Raw genomic sequence first — 24,028 nt, forward strand, 5'->3', positions numbered from 1 at the left:
CCCCCAGCATTGTTGTGTTTGTTTTCGTCTTTAGGATTCCCAGGTAACTTTATGGTGGCAGCCAGGCTTGAGAACCACGAGCCTAAGTTTAATGACAAAGACAGGCTGGGGTGATCCTATGATAAGACCCTCCCAGAATCCTCAGTGCCTGTCCTTGCTAAAATTAGGAGCAGAATGAACCTATAGGGCTCTGACTTACCTCTGACTCCAAACACAGCCGTAGAGTGGTTACCCACCCACTTTTAGTGAGTTGAATTATGTGTTATAGGTTGAATTGTGTCTCCACCTAAAAAAGATGTTGAGGTCCTAACCCCCAGTACTTGTGAATGTGACCTTATTTGGAAATGGTCTTCATAGATGATCAAATTAAGGTGAGGTCATTAGGGTGGGCCCTAATCTAATACAATTGTGTGCTTATAAGAAGAGAAAAGTTGGACATGGTGACAGACACACACACAGGGAGAAGGCCGTGTGAAGGTGAAGGCAGAGGTGAGGGTGATGCTTCTGCAAGTCAAGGATTTGCCAGAGATGGCCAGCAAAGCACAAGAAGCTGGCAGAGAAGCCTGAAGCAAACCCCCTCAGAGCCCTCAGAAGGGACCTACCCTGCTGACACCTTGACCTTGGACTTCTAGTCCAGGACTGTGACATAAAAAATGTCTGTTGTTTAAGCCACCCAGTTTGTGGTACTTTGTTATGGCAGCCCTAGGACACTAATACACCCAGTGAATAAACCCAACATACTTTTTTTTTTTTTTTGCATTACGCGGGCCTCTCACTGTTGTGGCCTCTCCCGTTGCGGAGCACAGGCTCCGGATGCGCAGGCTCAGCGGCCATGGCTCACTGGCCCAGCCACTCCGCGGCATGTGGGATCTTTCCGGACCGGGGCACGAACCCACGTCCCCTGCATCGGCAGGCGGACTCTCAACCACTGCGCCACCAGGGAAGCCCTCAACATACTTTTAAACTCCAGGCAGATAAAGTTTACTAAGATCAGGGCTCAACCTTGAGCCCACACAGTCCATAAGAACAAAGTATCTGATTAGCTCTAATAGTCTACAGAGTGGGGACTGCAACCACATTCTTCCTGGGGCTTCTAGGAGGAGGTGGCGTCACTCGATCTGAGCTTTGGAAGAGTATTATTTTTGAGAAGAGTGAAGGGAAGCAAAGACATAGAAACAAAGATGTTTCAAAGAAGTAAGAGGCTGCCTTGGTAGTGAGTCAGGGAGTCTGACAGAGGGCAAGAAAGAACAGCCTCTGTGTGTGTGTGTGTGCATGTGCGTGTCTTTGGGGTGGAGACTTGGGCCAAACTGACAATAATCAAAAGAACAGTGAACATCCCTAAAGCGTGTACTCTGAATGAAGCACTGTGCTGAATCGTATTCAATCTTAGGGTTGAGTCAATGGAGCTCAGAGACTGTTATCGCCGTTTTACAGAAGAGAAAAACAAAGCTCCGAGGCTTGTCTGACCCCTGCAGTTGTATTCCCCATGTTTCCAGCTACACCACATTGATCACTAGTTTATACCCCCGGTGGGGAGGCATGAATAGAGATGGAGGGATGAAGATGGTCTTCAAGCAAACACACATCTTTGCTGGACTGGGGGCTCGCGCAGCCCCGGAGGTCCCGTCCGTGTGTGGGTACAAGGCTGCCCACCGCACCCCTGCTGTTTCCGGTTTATCCCCCTCGTGGGGGTTACTGATAAGCCAGGGAGACCCGTACAGAGCAAGGTGTGCTTTTGGATTGGAGTCCAGCTTTGTTCTTCGACTCCAGTGCTTTAGGGGAAAACAGAGGAGGGAAGAGAAGGAAACATAAAAAGTTCCAGCATATGAGTAGCATTTGCAATGTAATCTACGTGTTCTGAGCCAAGTTACTATACACGCTCTGGGGAGAATTACAAATAAATGACGAAACGTTTTGAAACATGGCTTATACCTAATTAATCATGGAACTTACAGAACAAAGAAAGCATTTCTTCAAAGTTTTCAGCGTCTTCTCTATTATGTGGAACGTGCGGGGGAGGGGAGGGGAAAACTCCTTGCCCTGTAATGGATACACCATGCACTTCATCTGGGGAGAGACGTTCTTAATCTTCTTTGGCCTCCTGAAACCTCTGAATCCTTACATCTTTAATACTTTATGCTGAGTATTTTCATATTAAAGGAAACTGAAAGTTTCCAGATCATGAAATATCCCTCAGCTTTTTGTCTCTTGATCCCTCAGCCCAAACGATACCGGTTTTGAGATTATGAGATCCTCAGGCATTTCTTAAGTACCCGTGATATTGTGTCCTGAGACTCCCGTGTCCCTTTTATACACCGCCACCACCCAGAGACATCTGTGGGCGTGTTCTGCTTTGAAGGCAAAGCTCTGAGGCCCAGGTCTTTGCCATGTCTATGCTATCCCCACGCTCTGGACCTTGATTTACCTGTTTGTAAAATGGGGAGAGTAATCGACATCTACTCTGGTTTATTTTGACTGTTAAGTGAAATAATGCCACAAAAGCACTTAGCCTAGTGCTTAGAACATAACCGCTCAATAATGGAGCATGCAACTGAGTGTTCCAGACACTTTTTTTTTCATTCTCTCCTTAACCATGGACTTGGCTGAGTCCCCATTTTGCTTGGCCGGCCAGGACACTTCTTTAAAGTTCTGTTGTACCAGTGACAGATATGGAAGTCAAAAATCACTTTGCACCGGGCAGCCAGTGTCCACTGTTCCTACAGGAAGCCACGGTTCCACTCTTGCCTCTGGAGTTTTTCCATAGTCACTCCATGAGCTAGTGTGGACACAACTTACAGGGAATTGGAGAGGTGTGGGTTTTCATTCCAAACGTTGTCACTTGTACCCTAAGTGGCTTTGGACGAGCCAGTCAGGCTGCTTGGAGGCAGGTTCCCCTTATCCTGCCCCCTTGTTGAAAAGGCAGCAAAAAATGCAATGCATCGAAGTGGTTGTAAGAAAAGCTAAAACCTGAACTCCCCTCTCTCCCAGTTCTATGTAGAGAATGGGAATGAAGAGCATACTTGCTAAGAATTTCCAACAGCCATGGTGAGCATCTTCCCAAGGTTTCTAAGTATATCCTCTCTTCCCGCCCTTGGGCAGCTCAGCCATGGCCATAGGGCCGGGGGCTGACCATTCAGAGGTGCAGCCTGTGCTTCTGAACCTGGAGGAGGGCAAGGCAGAGGCTCATAGAGAAGGTCTAGCGTAGGGTGGTGGCACCAACTGGCCGGTGGTGGTGATGCCAGGGGTGGTACTGTAGCCAATGCCTTAGGCATAACCTCACCTGTGTCCTTTGCTCTCTAACCCCTCTTGGTTCCAGCTGACATTTCATCTTAGCTCTCTGTCTTCCTGTAGACTCTGAGCCACCCAACATTGTCCTTATAAATTCATTCTCTACTTAAGCTAGCCATTGAGCTCCTTTGCTCATAAATGAGAATCTAGACTGAGACAAATTAAGATTCGCTCAGTGCCTACTACGTACCAAGTACTTTGCAGATGAGGAAACTGAGACCTGGAGAGTTAAGGTAACTTGCCCAGGTTGGTCAGAGGTGGTGCTGTGGTTTGAACCTCTGTCTGTCTGCCTTTTTCACTCAACTCTTTTCGCAGAGAGAGTGCTGAGAGATAAACCTGGAGTCCATAACCATCCGTTTTTGCGTTGAATTTGCCTTGTAGGTGGGGCCTTTGGAGGTTTACAGCTGTGATTGGACACTACATTTTCATCCCCCGCCCTTCTTCCCACCCACTCTCCACTCCACCCTGGTGGTGAGCTGTTTGTAAATTGCATCAAAAGTGAAATGCCTTCCAGTGCTGACAAGCGTCCCTGGCCTGTGCCCATGAACCAGACGACAGAGGTGACGGATCAAGGGACCAAAACAGTGGAAGGACTTGGCTTTCTGTCCTCCACAGCAACTCTCAAGCATAATCTGCTGTATCCTTGGTTCAGGTTCCCTCGGCTGATGCCTTCAGAAATTAAATGCACATGCCTTGCACTGTGTGGTGAGAGCACTTGGCTCATTTGATTTGCATTCACCTGGTGCCCTTATACCTGCTGCTGCACCAACAGATGGCATGTGGTCCTCACTCCCTGGTGTCTACGGCTGGGAAGTCAGATGTTGCCATGTGCCTTTGGAATCACTCTCCACTGGCAATTCCCTGCAGGGGTGGGGTAGCTTGTCAAAGAACGGGAAGCCACCGGAATGGCCATCCACATCCACGTTCCCATCATCTTCTCTTCCTCAAAACAAGGAGGGGGCTGGCCACTCTCTGGGCACCCAACTTCCAGCAGCTTCCCTGGAGACAGACCCACATAAAACATCTTATTCTTGACCTCATTCCAGTGTATCTGCAGAGCATCAGTCTGGCCAGAACCTGGTCATCTTGTTTCTTTTCCACTGATTTTTTTTTTTTTTAGAAGTCAATTATTAAAGATCTTGGGTAATAAAAGCAGTTTGAACTTCATTATCCCTTCTCCAGTATTAGATACTGAAGACCTTGGTCAGAGATACTGTGTATAAAACATGAAGCAGTGAATTAAATGCAACTTGATGGTACATGTTGTACTTTAATGAAAACAAAGGCTTGGGAACACTGTTTGTGAACATGTTACCCAATAAAGTGTTAGCGAAGGAGCTCATAAAGCTGCCAGAGGGATTTAACCATTGCTGGAGCAAGAGGGAAACGCTATGCAGTTGGGCCGGACACAGAGGGAGGTCTACAGGCTTTATCACAGACGCTGGAGGTTTTTATTTAAAACACATGGAAGAAAGACACTTGGGTTTGGCACCAAAATGTCTTGCGGTAAAGAAAAAAAAAGATTAAAAATATCCAAAAGAAATTAGAAATATCTGGGTTTTTTCTGGAGGGAAAAAACCAGATGTGAAGAAATTAAGACAGGATGACACGGGGTGCTGCGTTAGCCCATTTAAAACGATGGCGAAGGGAAAGAACACTTCTCCATGGCAGCTGGTAGGCACGAGCAATTGAACAGTTCATACCCTCTCTGCTGTCCTTGTCACAAGATTTGTAGGTTGTTCTCAGCCAGCCATTGGGGCGAAAGGGCACAGGTTGTGACCTGCTGTTTTGCCAAAGTATGATCAACTCACACAAATTATAGGCGTAAGAGAGTCCTGACAACTTCAATATGATGCGCAAGGAACGCAATTATTTGTGACATGTGAAGCCAGTGTGAGACCATAATTCTGTCGCTGCGTGACAAGGCATTATTAGCCGGGGCAGGCAGCGGCTTGAGCCAGGAGCAGCTGGAGGAGAGGCAGGGAGAGAGAGAGAGAGACAGAGAGAGGCAGAGAGAGGCAGAGGGAGAGAGCTCCACGGGGAAAGCCCATGATGGGCTTTCTCTCCCAGGGCTGCGAACAGCCAGGGTCCCTTTGTGGAATGTGGACCTGCTCAGAAGACAAGTCACCTGCCAGCTCTCTGGTCACTGGAGAATAAAGAAGGGTTTGGCGGGAAGGACAGAGGGGGAAGCACACCCTTGGCCTGTGGCTTGCACAGCCAGCGTGTTTTCTTTGACATTGGACGTGATATTTTTCAAACTGTGTTGTTTCAGTGGGAGAAGAGATGGGGGTCGGGGTGCTGGGCAGAAACCTCTGCCCCCTATGGTTCCTTCCCACCAAGTCCTCCCTGGAACCTGTAGTGAAGGAGACACAGCCCAGGCCCCCGGGGTTTCCGCAGCCCTGGAGATCCCGCTGCCTGCACGTCCGTGGACTCTGTAGGGGATCAGCTCAAGGTAGGTGTAGGTATTTCCTTTCTGATGATGGTTATGGAGGGTTTGGCCCAGGGGCGTGTGAGAGGAGGGCGGCTGGGCCCCAGGAAGGTTTCCAGGCTGCGTGTGGGGGTCATATGACAGGTGGATCCCATGACAGGTGAGTCTCCAACTACCGTATCATGAAACAGGAAGTGAGATTGTGTTCCGCTGGTCTGCAGAGGGTAGCTGCTTCTTAGCCCAGTGACTGTAACCCCAGTGTTGAGTGGTGGGCGGTCATGACATGCATTCGTAGAGTCAATGAATGTACCGTGAGCACCTACTCGGTGTCAACCAGTGCCCAAGGCACAGAGAATCTGAATGAGAAACACCTCCATCTGCCCCCCAGAGCTCTCAGACAGTGAGGATAGACAGATGAAAACAAAATAATTAAAACATGCTATGGGAATGGGGCAAGCTCTAGGAATCATGGGTGTACTGGGGGAGGTTGACTTCCTCATACCATTCAGAGGTCTGCTCAGATCTCCCAGGCAGCGGGGTCCACTCCAACGACATCGTCCAAAGCAGGTCTTCTATCTCAGGCTGTACTTTCCACCTTGCTGCCATGTCTTGTCATGTCTGAAGGCAGGGGCAGAGGTCACACAAGCCAGGGATAATCAGTAGCAAACACGCACAACGCAGAGCTGCTAGAGAGCAGCTCTTTCCAGCGGGAGTCAGCATTTGACCGAACAGCACTTATTTGTGCATGTTCGTTGTTCCTCCTCTTACAACGTAAGCTCCAGGAAGGTGGGACATTTTCTCCTCATTATTCGTCTCCCAGTTGCCCTGAACAGTGGGCACAAAGTACTTGCCCAGCCAACATTTTCTGAGCGCCTCAATGCCAAGCACTGTCCTCGGTGTTCTTGCTTTCAAACACATTAGCCTGTTTAATCCTCCCAAACCACCCAGTGAGGTAAGTTTGCTAGTTATCTGTTGCTTCATAACAAATCGTCTCAGAACGTAATGGCTTAAAATGATAATATTTATTACTTCTCACAATTCTGTGCCTTGGTTGGGGTTCAGCTGGGCCAGTTCTTCTGCTGGTCTCGCTTAGAGTTTGATGAGGCTGCATTTCTCTGGGAGCTTGGTCATGGCTTGATCATTCGAGATGGACCCTTGTCCTCCAGGGTCCCTAATCAGTTGCCAGTCTAGCCTGGACTTCCTTACAGCATGGGGCCTGGGCTCAGAAGCCCCAGGTCGTCACTTCCTTCATGTTCTATTGGCCCAAACAAATGCTGAGACCAGCCCGTCTTCGAGGAGAAGGAAATAGACTTCTCTTCTTTTTTTTTCCACATCTTTATTGGAGTATAATTGCTTTACAATGGTGTGTTAGTTTCTGCTTTACAACAAAGTGAATCAGTTATATATATACATATGTTCCCATATCTCTTCCCTCTTGCGTCTCCCTCCCTCCCACCCTCCCTATCCCACCCCTCCAGGCGGTCACAAAGCACGGAGCTGATCTCCCTGAGCTATGCGGCTGCTTCCCACTAGCTATCTACCTTACGTTTGGTAGTGTATATATGTCCATGCCTCTCTCTCGCTGTCACAGCTTACCCTTCCCCCTCCCCATATCCTCAAGTCCGTTCTCTAGTAGGTCTGTGTCTTTAGGTGGATAGACCTAGAGTCTGTCATACAGAGTGAAGTAAGTCAGAAAGAGAGAGACAAATACCGTATGCTAACACATATATATGGAATATAAGAAAAAAAAATGTCCTGAAGAACCTAGGGGTAAGACAGGAATAAAGACTTTTCTTCCTGATCCAAGGAGGGCATGCACCTGCACAGATGGGAGGACTGTGGTTGGAGACGATGCACTACAGTATAATTAGCCTGCTTTATAACTGTGGAAACTGAGGCTTAGAGGGATAAAAAGATGTGTACAAAAGTAGGAAGAAAGCGGCAGAGCTAGAATGTCAGCCTGGAGCAGTATAACTCCATCTCCAATGTTCTTTGCTTACTAGTGACTCTTTTCAATAGCCCCTCCTGAACCTTGTGGGGCAGAGCTGCTATCTTCCGTGGCTGCCCCTCTGCTTTTCACTTTCTCAGAAGAGTGGCCAGGGTTTAGGGGGCATGGCAAGCTCTAGACCTGGAATTTCATCCAGCCTCTACAACTCACTAACTGAGTGAACTTGAGCAGATTTCGGAACCATTTGGAGTGTCTTCCTTATCTGTGAAATGGGACAGTACTGGTATCTACCGCACAGGACTGTGGGAAGCTGTATATGTAAGGCACGCCACCCAATGCATGGCGTACGGTCATCGTTCAAAGGGTGACAGTTTTAAGGTGCCAAGATCTCCAGCTGGACCCAAAAGGAGCCTTCACAGACTAGTTTCATAACTGAATTTAAAGTGTAAGAATTCCCAGATGGGTGAGCAAATACCCGCATTTACTGTTAATCCACAGATACCTTCTGAAATCTGCAAAAAGGCTTTTAGGGACTGGCTTGTGGGGATAAGTCATCACATTCTCCCCTGCAAGAATCTGACTGGGCATCCTGACTTCCTGTTCATACAGGGATGAAAGAAAGAAGAAAGAAAAGAAAAAAAAAAAGGGCGAACAGAATTGTATGCAGCTCTGAAGCTAGGATTTAAGGATAGGCGTAAATCTAAGCTACCAACAGAAAGCTAGGGAGAAACAAACAAACAAATATCCCCTGAGGGCCACTGTGTCTCATCCTTGACTCACCGGATTAGTCAGGACTCTTTGGGTTATTAGAGGTGACGTGCCCACACTGACTCCAGACAGCTTAAAGCGAGAGGGGGGATTTATGGTCAGGCCTGGTTAGATCCAGGAGCTTACGCAACATTGTCAGAAATCACTGTCTCCATGGCTCAGCTCTGCTTCTCCAAGTGGCCTTCTTTTCCTCTTCCGTAGTCAGGCTCCTTCCTGGGCTCCTTCCTGGGCAGCCTTTCATTTGCTTCTAGTTCTATGACTCCAAGGGCCAGGCCCTTTCTCCTCCTGTTTCTTATTAAAAAATTCCCAAGAATTAGAATTGGTTGAGGTTGGGCCCACGTGTGACATGACCAACTTGAGTCCCAGAGAGTGGAATCTGGTTGTCTAGCCTACGTCAGGGCCTGCCTCTGTGGCCCAGGGGTAGGAATTCTGGGATTACTAGTCCTATGGATTGAGGAACAGTTCTGCAGAGGAAGTAGGAACATTTAGCAAGTTCTCCTGAAGGCTGGTTCCAATATAACTAAGCTGTGGATTTACTAAAATCTCTGGGGAAAAAAAAGCTTTTGTCAACATGAACACAGCCCTTGTGTTGCTCGTGGCTTGGGTGGGGGGCATTTTTCTATCGATTATTTCTTTGTGCCCTATTTGCTGTATTTATGTATGGATACTTATTTTCCTACCAGTCTTAGTAAATGCTTGAAATAAGCATATACCCATGAACCAAAGTTCTAATTTAACACCTAAATGTCACAACACGTATTCCACAGCCCCTGGATTAACCAGCAGTCACCTTGTAAACCAAAATTTGTGAAAAAAGATTATATTTCTTTTATTTGTCCCCAAAAGTTCCATTGTATACAAAAAAAATGAGACAGTGTTCCTTTTGGGGAGAAGACGTTTCTACTTTGGGTTTAAACCAAATAAAATAATATTTAAGGAAATATTAAATAAATTATTTATCATGTTGGTCAACGTTTTGGGGAATATAGCTTAGATAAACACATTTTTAAGGTCAGCCACTCTAAGGACTGGGTTTTATAAAAACAGCCTCTGAGGCGCTTTAATAAATCTAAAAAGAAAAAAAAACATCAAGCACTTGTTTTCATTACGGAATCATTTTCTCTTGCTGAATAATGATCATTCAAGAGGTAAGCTTAACCAGGAGGCCCTGACGGCCACACTGGGAAACTCGCATATTATGAACAATCTACGTTGATGGGAAGCACTGTTGGCCATGCTTGGATTTCTGTCAAAGCAGTCCAGTCTTTCAGTTGCATTTAAATCAGATAAATGGACAGAGCTGGCGGATCTGGGTCATAAAATTGTCAAATGAAGATAAATTCATTCCTCCTCAATGGGAAACTTCAGAGTAGACTTAGAATATATGTAAGTACAAAATAATGTGTTTCTATTCCCTCAGAATAAACGGTGACCAGATTCATCAAGTGCATTGAATTCACCTCCTGGGTCCTCCATCTTTTCCAGTTGCCGCCCAAGGTATCTTTGGGGCCCATTTGTACTCCTAAATGGCATTCACAGCTAAAGGAAGGCATGGGATGGAGAGGAAAGGATGTTTGGATTCTAAGAAATGGCAGTGGAAGACGTGAGGGGCAGGGGAGCTCTAACGAAGAAGGGGGGCAGGGAGAGCAGCCAAGGGGGGACCGTGAGGAAGGGAGACCACGGGAGGAAGAATAAGAAGCAGAAAGGAGAAAATGTACCTTTGCAAAAACTGGGCAGAGACCAGCTCAGAGGCGCTGCTTGCTGTGGCGCTGGTTTCATTTTTGTGTGGTTTATCGTTTGTTTGAAACTTGAAGGGCTCTCATGACCCCTTCTTATCTATACAAGGAGGCCACATCCCTGCATGTGACCCCAGCCCCACCTTGGTCTTGAAAGGAAAGCCGGGGCTAGGAATGAGGCTGGAGGTTCTGAGTCTTGTCTCTTCCAAGGGTGGAACCTGCAGCAGAATTTCATGGCTTCAAAAAAGAAGATACTTTCTGTTTATGAGCAGGAAAGCATGTCACTGCGGAGTTGGAGGAGTTGAGGTTGCATTACCATCAAGTGCCTCAGGCCTTGAAAGTTCAGGAGAAGAGAGCCTGACTTAACCACATCTGGGGCTTGAGGTTTTATTGAACTGGTAAAAAAATAATAATCTCTGCAAAATATTTTGAAAATATTTGATAAACATAGACTGAAGCTACTGCCTACATGCATGGGGGACAAAATAGCCCTGAATTCAGAGTAACAACCTGTGAGCAACCAGCCAGTACTTGGGTTAGGCACAAAGTAGAATGATTAGAAAGGCGGGCTTCAGAGCAAGGCAGAACCAAGCCCAAATCCCAGCTCTACCATTTGTTAGTGGTATAACCATGAGTGTGTGATGTCACCCATCCGTGCCTCAGTGGCTTCATTCATAAAATGGAAATGAATGCTCCTTCGGTGGGCTGCCATGAGGACCAAACAAGGTAAGTTGTATGGAAATGATATTATGATAGATTGTCAAAATAGCCATTTCCCCTTCTACATCCACTTCCTTATGATATCCCATTAAGAGGAAGAGTCTAGGGGCTTCCCTGGTGGTGCAGTGGTTGAGAGTCCGCCTGCCGATGCACGGGACACGGGTTCGTGCCCTGGTCCGGGAAGATCCCACATGCCGCGGAGCGGCTGGGCCCGTGAGCCATGGCCGCTGAGCCTGCGCGTCCGGAGCCTGTGCTCCGCAACGGGAGAGGCCACAACAGTGAGAGGCCCGCGTACCGCAAAAAAAAAAAAAAAAAAGGCGTAGGGTCTATTGCTCCACCTCTCGAATCTTGGTTAGCCATGTGACTTGAAGCATTAGCAAATGTGAAACAGGCAGACTTGAAAATTGCTTGTCTATTGGAGGCTTCTCTCTTTTGCTGGGCTTGGATCCCTGAACCTGGTATGCAAATGAGCCTGAACTAGCCTGGTGGAGGATGAGACGGCACATGGGCAACCAAGGTGACCAGCAGACAGTCTGTCATCTCCCATACATGTAAGAGAAGCAATTCTAGATCATCCAGCTACCAGCCCTCCTATCAGCTAACTCCAGATGCAGGGGAGTGACCAGCCACAGAGATTAACTAAGCCAGCTCAGAGCAGAAGACTACCCAGCCAATCCAAAGAATTAGAGCTAAATAAAAGGTTGTTGTTTTAAACCACTACATTTTGGAGTGGTTTGTTATGCAGCAAAAGCTGATTGATATAGGTGGTATCCACTTATTATAACTTACTAATTGGATCAATCAGTCATTTAAATTGCCTGATTTTTGTCCAAAATGATTTCTGTCTGTAGAGAGAGACTGGGGCATGGCAATATTTCTGGTAGCTATTTTGTACAGTCATGTGGTTTAGGATTAATTGCAAAAGACAAGAAGATTTAAGACATCAATAAGGATTTTTCTGAAAATATTTTAAAGTCTTTCCTCCCATCATATTTTAAAAGTTTGACATCAACATTCTACAAGTCAGAAAAATATACAAAGCAAACACCAAACACTGAAGCTCACTAAGGTTCAACGGCAAGATTGGTCAAAACAGAAAGTCACTCTTAAACAGTTCTGAAGCCCTTAACCCAGGGAACCAACTGGAACCAGAAGAAATGAAATGGAAATAAAAAGGATGAAACTGGATAAAAGGAAGGTCAGTGCCTTGGAACCCATCCACATTCTCTGGTGGGAGTGACAGGCTTTGCCAACTACCCAACTGTAAAGGAGATAAAAGAATTTATGGGCCAAAGCAAAATGAAGAATTATCCAGATAATTTAGGCCGACTGAGCACTCTCACCTGAATTTACCAGTGAGTTGTAACCAAACTGTGTCTGATGGCTTCTATTACCTAGACAGCTGTCTCATTCTTCCGCTTTGCTTGGAATTTGTATGTTCTTTGGCATTTCAACTGCTTTTTATTGCCTACATTCTTTACCCAGGTTGTTGCTCTCTGAGGTTTTGATGTTAAGAAGCGTGGATAAGTTTTGGAAGCAAATTTTTGGCCTGAAGACTCCAAAGCATTCGTTCATTCAACAAATATTTATTATTTAATTATTAGGTGCTAGAGACAGTGCTAGGCATTGAGGATGCAACAGTGATTCAAAGAAACAAGATACCTTGGCTTCAGCTTAAGTTTAGTGAGGGAAAAGGATCCATCCCCAGAGAAGACAATGTGAGAAGTGCTGTGACTGGGGAAGTACAGGGCATTGGTGGAGAATATGGTACGCAATTCAGACTTGGGCTAAGCGGTCAGGAAGCACGTCACAGAGGAAGTGGTGCCCAAGATGAAAGATAAAGAACAAGCATTAAGTAGTGTGAAGAAGTAAGGGAAAGAGTATTACGGACTGAGAAAACAGTATTACATCACTCCACCTGAGAGAGTATTGCAGAATTAAAATGTTCAGTATGGGGCTTCCCTGATGGTGCAGTGGTTAAGAATCCGCCTACCAGTGCAGGGGACATGGGTTCGAGCCCTGGTCCGGGAAGATCCCACATGCTGCAGAGCAACTAAGCCCATGAGCCACAACTCCTGAAGCCTGTGCTCCTAGAGCCTGTGCTCTACAACAAGAGAAGCCACTGCAACGAGAAGCCTGTGCACTGCAACGAAGAGTAGCCCCCACTTGCCGCAACTAGAGAAAGCCCACGTGCAGCAATGAAGACCCAAGGCAGCCAAAAATAAAATAAATAAATAAATTTATTTTTTAAAAAAGTTCAGTATGGCCAAATGCTTGCATTAGCACCAAGTAGTCTGTGAAACCTCAGTACCATTGAGTGAAATGATGGTGAACACTAAAACCATGGCCAAAGCCTGGCCATGACCTGCCTTCCCAGGTGTGCCCTAGGGTCATGGTTAATTTCAGGTGGTGATACTGGTTGGTGCTTTTAACAGCTGTGTCTGTGTGGCCAGAGTACATGCAAGTGGAAATAGGCTGGTTGGCCAGCTAGTGTTCCGAATGGAGGTCAACCCAAGACAAGTGTATATCCCTCAAGGTTAAGCCAGACTCTGCATTATCTTTTCCTGCTTCCAACCAATTGAGACATAAGAGAAGGGTGAAAAAAAAAGGCAGAGAGAGAATACGGTGAGCCTCAGAATCCTAAGAAATTGTGACTGTCATGAGAAGGGTTCTAAACTCTGTTTTAAACTTTAGCAATCCTTGTAAAAAACATAAGCTACTGACCAGAAGCACAAATTCAGAGTGTGAGCTCTATATACAAAGACCCCTGTATTAGTTATCAAGTGCTGTGTAACAAATTACCTCAGAATTCAGCAACTTTAAACAGCAAATATTTATTAGCTCTCAATTTCTGCAGCTTACCTAGGTGCCTCTGAATTATGAGAGACTTTATGGTCTCTTATAAAGTTGGAGCCAAGCTGTCAGCCAGGGCTGCACTCTCATCTGAAGGTCTGACTGGGGAGGATCTGCTTCTTAGCTCATTCACGTGGTTGTTGATTGGATTCAGTTTCTCATGGGCTGTTGGACTTAGGGTCTCAGTTCCTTGCTGGCTATAGAGGACCATATTTTTGTTTTGTTTTTACCATGCAGACCTCTCTGTCGGGTACTTTACAGCCTGGAAGCTGGCTTCTCTTAGAGCTAGCAAGTGTGAAAGTGTGAGAGAGGGCGTGCAAGACAGAAGCCATAGTCTTTTTATCACCTAATCTTGGAGGTGGCATCTAATCACTTCTGCTATATTGTATTAGCTAGAGATAAGTCAGTAAATCCAGTCGACATTCAGGGAGAGGGGGTTATACAAGGCCATGAATACCAGGAGTCTGGGATTGATGGAGGCCATCTTAGAGGTTGCCTAAAACAGCCCCCAAAAAAGGAAATGATGTGTGTATATTCATCCTTTTCTTTCCTCCTCTCCTCCTGCTAGAAAGAATAATAACACTTAGCCTGTAAAATTTTAAAGGATGAAATGAGGGAATAGCTGGCAAGTGTTGGGCACATATTGGACTACATTCAGTGATGGATGTCGAGCGGGGAAGCATCTCCTCTTCGTTTATATTTAACATATCCATGGGCTATTGTCACTCATGATCAGCCAGTTGAACTTTTTGGATGAATTAATCTCAAGAAAAGCTGATTTGACTTTTTTTCCCCACACAACCATTAAAAGCCATAGAATGAGAACAATGGTATATAGGGGGAGAGTAAGGAGAACAGATAAACAAGATGCAGGGCTGGTGGGTCTCATCAGAAGATAGGATATCCTCTGTTTTGATGTTCTCTCAGGAATAAACTTTTGCAATTCGTATACTACCTCAGAGCAAATGGGAGTCACTGATCTTTGTGGAACAATTACTCAGTGTCAGGCATTGTTCTAAGCATTTCTCATGTATCCTTTAGTCCTCAGACAACCATATGAGGTAGGTGCTATTATCAACCCATTGTAAAGTTGAAGAGGAAGAAACTTGCCAAAGTTTATACAGTTAGTAAGGGATGAGGGTAGGGTAATTCCAGAAAAGGTAGTTATCACAAAACTCTGTACCATACTGTGTTGCATGGACCACAGTGTCTGTGGTTGATTTTGTGGACTTCTGATGGGCTTGGCACCATCTTTTGCCTCAGTGGGATATTGGCAAGCCACCCCCATACATTGTGAGGATGCGAAGCCCTTAGGCTCCCCTGATGCTACGCTCATATGACCAGTCATATAGAGCCCACTCATCTTATGTTCCCTTCCGTTTTGCCTAAGAGCTTAGGAAGTTCCTTTATTCTGACTGTGGTCTGAAGAGCACACAACTTGCCCAGGGTCTCTGAGGCCCTGGATTCATGGCCCCAGCCCCACCCCACTTAGGTGAGAACAATGATTAGATAGTGATCTCCATCTAAGCAAGGGCTGAGGCAGCTCAGAGGGCAGGGGACTCACAGCTACTCATGGCATCCCCTCATCTTTTACAACATAAGATGAATCATTTTTCAGGCCAAGAGAACTTTCCTCTTAGGTTTATTTTTAAATTAAATGCATTTAGGGCCTAATTATTTATCTTTGCCTTCTTCCCTTCACTAAACCTGCTTTATAACTGCTGCAACCAGAAAGGCACACTGCAGTTGGGAGTGGGATGAGGTTTTACTATTTGGAAAGAGTTCCAACATGTTTAGAAACCACTGACAGAGAAAACTGTTTCTACCCAGGACATTCAGAACTATGCCAGGAAAGTAGAATAGAAATTGTGGAAATATGGAGGGACCAGTGAGATAAAAACAAGGACTGCAATGAACATTCAAAAGAAAGTTGGAAGAAACCCCACTGAAAATGTTGGCATCTGGTAGATTTCAAGCTTAAGGATAAAATCTCCAAGTTGGGAGAGCAATTTTTGGTTTTCCAGCAAGTACCTCTAGGGGCAATAATTTTTAGGGAAAGGTAGCTCATAACATTGAACATAGTATTAACATAGCAGGCTGCTTGCCCAAACTTACTTTATTTTCATTTGCATTATTGGTTTGAAAACTCTGCTGGGTTCGTGATCCGTATCATGTTGGCACCTGTCCTCGTAGAAACTGAAATGCTGAGCCTGCAGTTTACTCTGACTGTTTTACTTGACTTGGGAGAGGCCCAAAGAAATTTAGGTTGCTACAGGAAGACTGATAAAACTCTCAGCCTTTCTCCTCAGTAGATCGTTCCCCCGGGGAGATATTTGGGGGGCTGGATACTTTTCAGTTGAAACCCAAGAACATCAGCGGTTATACAAAAGCCCCTGGGATATGCACATGTGTGTGTATGCACATAATGCGTGTGTGTGTGCATGTATATATACATACATACACACACACGTTTTTTTGTAAGAGAGTTGCGGTGAGAGGTTAGTTATAATCACATACAAATTTGCAAAATTGCCGATGAGGTGCCTCTAATGGTGATAGCTAGATCTATTGGTATGATGTTTTTTCAACCACACTTACGACTGTGACACTTCTATCCTGGTAAATCGGGTGAGTGATTTGTCACGCCTATTTTACACAGGAAGAAACCGAGATCTGCCTTAAGCCATAGAACTAGATGGTGGAAGACAAAATTAGGACTCTTGACTCTGTGACCTTAGCCCCTATCTTCAATTCTACTTCCCTCTTACTCTGAATATCCTGTGGTGGAAAAGAGCAAGGCATCTGTGTGATCTCCCGAGGAAAGGTCCCAATCAGTATAAGCCGATCAAGTTTACTCCCTGCAGCAAGGCTGGAAACAGACAAGAAAAGTCTCCCTCCCAGGCTCCACTCCAGCCCAGAAGGGGGCCTCAGAGTCTCTGCAATGCAGCCACCATGCATGGCTTCACGGTGAGACATGGACACTGGTGGCCACTGGCCCCTTGGAGTCTTCTGGTCAAAACTAACCTCTAGCCCATTCCCCAGTGCATGAGACATTTCTTTCCTGGTTGCCTACAGCACCTTGAGTTTCTTATAGGGAATTACCTCCTTCCCCCATGTGCCATTTTGTGAAATCTTGGCAAAGATGTAAGTCAGGGTGCTCACTTCCCATATGGAAGCTGAGAGTATGGGTTCCTTCCTCTAGCTGCCCAGGCAGAAGGGGGATCAGACCCTCTCTCCTGGTATTTGAATAGAAGCTTTCCCAGCCAGTACTGCCTACTGGGTCTCCAGTGTCCTACTTCCTATACCTGTGGAAACAGGAGACTGCCTGGGGAGAGGAGAGCTTTTCCTGTTTCACCATACTTCCCAGCCTACTCAGAAGAGGAGCTAAGATTGGGTGTCCTGGTTGCCTTTTATTTACTGGGGGCTGTCTGGCTGGCTTCATGGAAGAGGGAGATGGTATTGGAAGTTGGAGGATATGCAAGACTTTCTCGATAGTTGGAATGGCCTGAATAAAGGCCTGGAGGTCGAGAAGCAATGAGTCTAGTTTGGAGCACAATATATGTACAGGACAGTGCTGGGAGCTAAAGCTGATACACCAGATCGGCATTAGCGTTGGGAAGGTCCTGAATGGAAAGCAGGGCATAGAGAGGATGGACATTTTCACAGTCAGCCCTGTCGGATCCTGCACTCTGGCTGCCCAACTGGAGCTCTGTGGATGACCACTGCATTTCTGGAAGAAAGAGTGGACTAGACCTTCCACTTCCACAATGGGAGGCCAGGAAAAGCCTTGCAGTTCCTGCTGAATTCCACCCTATGTGTCACCCTATGCGTTTTCTCCATTAATACTATCTCTTCTCTCTCTCTGCTTGCCAAAGCTGATAACCAACTCCTGAAAATTCTACCCTCCAAGTATCTCTCATAGCCGTCATCTCTCCCTCTCTAAGTCATGAGCCAAATCAGCGCTCAACACACACCTCCTGGCATAGCGCACTAGGCATCTAACTGAACTTCTAGCTGCAGGTGTACAGCCCCTCCCACAATGTCTTCAAGATCCAGCCACCACAGTCCACCACAGGGCTCTCTCTAGAGCTCAGTCCCATGACACACTAGATGTCCTTCATGACTAACCACTGACTCTGGATATATCCAGTCTCATGAATTTGGCACAGAAAGCCCGCTGTGATGTCCTAGCCTGGGATCATGCCTCCTTCCCCACTCTTTCCTCCACAGATCTCTCCCGCATCGTGTGCTCTGTGTCTTTGCTGTTTCACACCTCCATGATTTTACACACGTTCTTCTAATGCCCCTTTCACACACTTAGATTCCACTTAAGCACTCTTTCTCATCTTTCTAGGTTCCACTTAAATATCATGGGGGGAGACGCAAGAGGGAGGAGATATGGGGGTATATATATATGTATAGCTGATTCTCTTTGTTACACAGCAGAAACTAACACACCACTGTAAAGCAATTATACTCCAATAAAGATGTTAATAAATAAATAAATAAGTAAATATCATGGTGGGCATGACGCCTGGCATATATAATAATTACCCATTGAGTGTTTGTTGAATATTGATCTCAATAAAACCATTCTGCCTTCCCTTGGCCCCAGCTAGTCCTTTCTTTGGACTCCTAGGGTTTTTTGTATGTCTACACCTTCACTGTAGCATTTCTTACATGGGGTTTTAATGTCTAATTCTCTCATTAAATGGTAGGCTTCCAGAAGTATAGTGTGTGTGTGTGTGTGTGTGTGTGTGTGTGTGTGTGTGTGCACTTCCCTGCTACCCTGCATCCATTCCTCCTTCCTAGTAACATTTTCTTCCGAAAATTCTCACTCACTCTGCAGAGTCCTCTGTAGACATTTCCTCTTACTACCCAGGGTGGTCAAGCAGTGGTTGTATAACCTAAGTTTGGCTAACTGGACCCTTGACTGTACGGCAATGATGAAAGGAATGGCTGGCGCTCCTTTACAGTGGCAATACCCAGGTGAGATGATCAGGAGGTTCCTACTACAGAGACCTTACCCCTGGTTACTGTCTGTCCCTAGCTGGATTCTGTGGCTTCCTTTTCCATCCCTGGGTACCTCAAATTTTTCTAGTAGATTCACTTTTTTGTTGTTGAGTTCATCAGTGTTAGTTTCTGTTGCTTGCAACCAAAACAAGTCTTAACTGATGTAGCGGAATGAGGGGAGAGCTAAGGTATATTCTCTGAGATTCTGTACCTCTGCCATTGCCGGTGGTGCTAGAAAAGGAAGGTCTTTTCTTTCTTGTATAAGAAATAGAAATCAGCTCAAAGCAGCTCAAGGAAATAGGAGAGCTAATTGGAAAAATACCATCTTTGTGGGAATCTAGGAAAAGTTGAACTATTAGGTTTGAAGTAGGAAAGGAGCCAAGAACAGATGTTTGCTCTCTGCATCTGTACTGTTCTATTATCTCTCTATCTGATCATCATAACTTCAGCTTGCATATAAGCCCATATAGTGCTGCCGTTTGCCCTGAACAAGTGCCCTCCACACTTACCACTTCTGGGAGAACAACAGTCCATGTTTTAACTGCCAGCACTTGTGACTCTGTTACGGGGCAGATCAGAAGTCCCAGGGAACCTACAGCTCCAGGAGCAGTCCTCAAGCAATAACCGACAAGAGCTGGAGGATAAATCCCCCAGCTCCCTCCCTTCTTGGCCAAGACAACTCTGAGGCACACGTTCTGCCCTGGCTCTCTGAGTTCCCCAGTAAGATGAAACTCCATTTGCCCACCGTGGAAATGTGCTTGACTGTGTTGCCCCCTTTCCTTCTCTCTTTCCCTTTCCCTGACCGGTGTTTTCTGGGACCACCTCCCCAATAAACTCAAGAGTCTATACTTCTGGAGGAATACACTAAAACAGTCCATAATGGTCCCAGTTCAGCATTTACATGGCTATGCAATGGTAGGATCCACCGCTCACAAGCACCTTTATTCTGTCTCACTTTGTCCAAATTCCAAAGAGACAGACTGGCTCTCTGTTTTGGTGAGAGAGAAACTCATCTTTTTAAGTCAAGCTGCATTCAGAGGTGGCCAGTATGTCCATGGATGGCCACCCCAGGCCAGCTGATCATCTCTAGCCAGGAGGGGAGAGTTGTAAGGTTTGCTGGTCAGTCCACAGGCCTGTGGGCAGGAGACCTTTAAGTCTCAACTGGGGCCATTTGCCTTTCAGGGAACTATCACCCAGGTGGTTGCATGGGAAAATCAACACAAAAGGCTGTTTATTGGACATCAAATAATTATTTGCAAACAATGCTTTGATAGGTTAAGCACAAAAGAATCAGAAACATATGGATTAAATTTTCATTGAAATACACACTTGAGTTTGAAAATTAACAGGATACGAGCTTAGGAAGGGATTTTTCCCACTTTCTTTTGCCAAGCCAGATTATTTGGAAAATAACTCAGGAATTTTTTACAGCTCAGGCACCCTCCTACTCCCTCCTTCCCTTTTCTTTAGCTTTTCCCTCACACGGAGTTAATTAATAAAAGCAACATTTATCAAAGAGGACAAGTCAGCCTGTTTGCGTGTCATGTGGCGATGGGGGGTGGGTGTGACCATCTGCAGCATGGATGCATTTCATGGAGATCTGAGGTCATCAGTGCTGCGATGACCAACACCCAGTGCTCACGCCCCATGTGTCGAGCACACTGTGCTAAGCCCCCGGGAGACCCCCACCAGGTAGGCGCTGTCACCATTCCTCATTTACAGGATAGAAACTGAGGCTTAGGATTAAAGGTATTTTTCCCATGTGTAAACAGCTAGTAAGTGGCAGAGCCAACATTTGAATTCTCTCCTTCTGTCTTCTGAAACCACTGAGGGATCTTACCCTGTGAGTGGGGACTCATAAAACCTCTGAGATGGAAGAGAGTTCTAACACCACCCCTTCATTTTATTAAAGAGGAAACTGAGGCCCAGAGAGGCAAAAGATCAAGCAAGATTATTATGCTTGGGAGCCTGGTTTAGACAGACACGTTATTAACCAGAAGCATTGCCTTCTCCAAGTGTTAACTATTTGAAATACTCAAAGGAGAAAACCGTAGCTGTAGCTGTAACATCTAGTGCCCAAGTTCCAGTCCCTGACTCTTTAGACGGGAATTGTTTACGTATGAGATACGATTATAAGGACAAGATTCGTTTAGCCGCAGCCTCGTGATGTATTGGGAGTTCCCAGGTCTGGCGCTCTACCTAAGTCACACAGATAACTTGACGTCAAGAGGTGATCTGAAGGCCACTGCATGGCTCACCCACCCCAGAATATCTCCCCCAGCCCCTGCCTTCCTGTCTAATATTGCCAACAGTAGTCCCTGCTTTGTAGTACTGTGGTCCTGTGCGGTGCCTCCAGTGGTCCAAAAACGAATGGAAACATGTTGCAAGGGAAGAAGAACAATCAGATTCTAAAAGCGAATCAACTTAATGGATTTAAGTCACAGTCTTGAGGGAGAGGGGTGTGCTTTGTCCCGTCCAGGAAGCCAGGTGCGAAGGAGAACGTTGAGCTGACTATTGTCCCCTGCTCAGAGCCATAGCCACACAGAGGCATTGTCATTGTCAAGGTTCTTCTGGCTGCAGGGAAGAGGAACTCATTCAAACTACCCAAAGCCCCAAATGGAGGACTTCAATAAGGACACAAGGGTTTCTCATGCAACCCAAGGAAGGAAATGCAGCTGAGCTCCAGAACCAGAAAGGGATCAGATATCAGGGCAGCTACTATGTCTGACTTTCCCTGGTCCAGGGTTGCATGATGCCCTGTCCCTGTTTCTCTCAGGGATTCTGCAGACCAGTTGTCTGCCTCTAGACGAACTTGGCAGAGGACGTCCTCTCCACGGTACCCACAATTGGTCCAGTTTGAAAGACTAATAACAGTCAATCACTGTACCTTAATTCCAAATTCTTGGGAGAGAAAATATAACTGATCCAACTTGAGTTTTCTATAAACCCTTCGTCCCATTCACAGCAGCCAGGCAGTCTGGGTTCCCACTATGAACACAGTTATGTGGATCAGCTCCTGTGAATGGAAGGGAGAGGTGTGGCCTGGAGACAAAGCCCCAAATCTCCAATGCCTTGCAGAATGTTGCAGAGACTCCTAGCTGTTCCCCAGTGTCTCTTTTCCCTTTCTTCCATAGCAACAGCACCCTTTAATGTTCAGCTGGGCACACGGTCTCCCAAAATAAAGACTGTATTTCCCAGCTTCCCTTGCGGTTGAGTCATGTGACTCAGCTCTGACCGATGGGATATAAACAGAAGTGTGTGTACGAGTCCCGGGGAAGGGTCTTTATAGGGAGGAGTAATACCATCTCCCTCCTTTTTATGGCATGTGGACACGATGTTTAGAGATGAAGCAGACATCCCAAACCAATGGAAGCCACGTGTTGGGGATGGCAGAGCAAAAATAATGACGCAGTCTGAGACCCCACTGACTGCAGACGGCTGTTCCAGCTTGGACTGCTCAGGCCCATTTCCCTGTGACAGAGAAATAAATGTCACCTTGTTCAGACCGTTGCTATTTTGGATTTTCTATCATTCTCAGCCAAACCTAGTCCTTTACGCTAGAGGGCATTAAAGGAAGCAAACCTGGGGATGTGCTCCCTTTTCCCATTTTATTATAGTGCACATTTGTGCCACACACACGCACACACACACCAGTCACCATAGAGCAAGGCTGGAGAGAATGTTTCTTTGGCTTGCATTGTCCCTAAACTATCTCTCTCTTCTGCAGCAAGGCTTATGCCTTCTGAATCGTCATCCTTGTGGGCAACTGCAGTTCACTGAGGGATCATTTGGGGAGATACTCAAGGTCTCTAGGGAGAACTTCCTGATAATGGGCAGATTCTCTCCCCTCCTGATGATAGGCGAGCTTCTAGAGAGCACCGTGGCCTTTGTTCTTTGTTTTCAAGGAGACAAACTGTTATTTCTTGCCTCTGAAGAAGCTTCTAATATGGGTGAAATATCACAAATAATTAGGCCAAATAGTAATGCAAGTCCCACTAGAAATAATGCACCCATTATTTCATTTTATCCTCATCATGAGAGCTTCTGCCTGATTTAGGTTGGTGGAAGATAGCTGTGGGTATTCCCTGCCTGAGAACTCGAAGCCTACTCTTTATGGGATATTTACCATGTCTCATTTGATTCTTCCTCTCCTGACTCATTGTTTCACAACTGAAAAGTTCTGATGCTATTTTGATCTCACGTAAAAACTCTGTAGTTCCACAGATGCCTTGTTTCTGGGCTTCCCTTATGTCTTGGGGAGACATCTCAGGGTGGGGTTGAAAAGCAAATGTGCTGTGGAAACTGGGGGTTTTAGCAGTTACCTAAATATGAGGTGGGGGCTTTCTACAGAGTCACCTGAGGGTCTGAGTTAAGGAAGCCATTCAGACACCCAAGACCGAGGGCAGGCGTGAGGACCATCTGGACCAGTGTCTCTTTCTGCAAGCCAACAGTGGGGTTATGGGGGGGGGGAAATCTGTCCAGAAATTGGCCCCCCAGCAAATATTTGCTGATGGATTGAATGAAATGCATGAAACTTTTGAAGTAAATGTTGCGCATACAAGACAAAGTGTTGATTAAATTCTGGAGAGGGCAATAACGTCAAAGGTATATGAAATCTAGCCACAGTTTATGCCTCAGTTCTGAACCCTGAGTTGTTGCTTCTAAGGAAATCCTTGTGATGTCATCAACCAATAAAGGAGTAATAGGTGAGTCCCCACGGCGTGCCCAGCACTTACCAGATGTCATGAGTCACATAGGAACAAAAGATGCATTTTCTGTCCCTGGTGGGGGACCCTCCTTTACTCAATAAGGGAGAACTATAACAAGGGTATATTAGATGTGTTTATAAATGATAAGAATGACTCCACCAGCCAGGACATTCATTACCAAATGGTGGGGAACCAGCTGAAAGTAATATCAGGAAACAAAGATGAGCGGCATGGTTGAGAGCTTCTTAAAGGTATTAGATCTCATACCAGGTCATATGGGCAGACATCATCTGAGTATCACAGATGAGATATAATACAATACGATACAATACAGGTGGCAGTGTTCTGAAGCCAGGCAGACCAGGGATCAAAACCCAATTCCTCTACACACTCGCTGTGCCTGCAACCTTGACTAAATTACTTAACCTCTCTCCTGAGCCCCAGATCCCTCATATAGAAAACAAGTGTAGTAGAAACAACAGAATCTACACCACAGGATTTTATGAGGATTAAATAAGACAGAACACATAAAGTACTTGACTTACAGTGATGCTATTGGATCTTA

At 45.9% G+C, this 24,028-nt stretch overlaps 1 long non-coding RNA gene across 1 annotated transcript; it reads left to right on the forward strand.

Moving 5' to 3' along the window:
* The first annotated feature begins 5,267 nt into the window (after positions 1-5,267).
* Positions 5,268-10,467, forward strand: LOC125961011 (uncharacterized). The gene is made up of 3 exons (XR_007471307.1): positions 5,268-5,740; positions 9,853-9,929; positions 10,379-10,467. It is a non-coding gene; the product is annotated as an uncharacterized LOC125961011 (long non-coding RNA).
* The last annotated feature ends 13,561 nt before the right edge of the window (positions 10,468-24,028 follow it).

Source organism: Orcinus orca, chromosome 14 (assembly GCF_937001465.1).
Source record: "Orcinus orca chromosome 14, mOrcOrc1.1, whole genome shotgun sequence".
NCBI lineage: Eukaryota > Metazoa > Chordata > Mammalia > Artiodactyla > Delphinidae > Orcinus > Orcinus orca.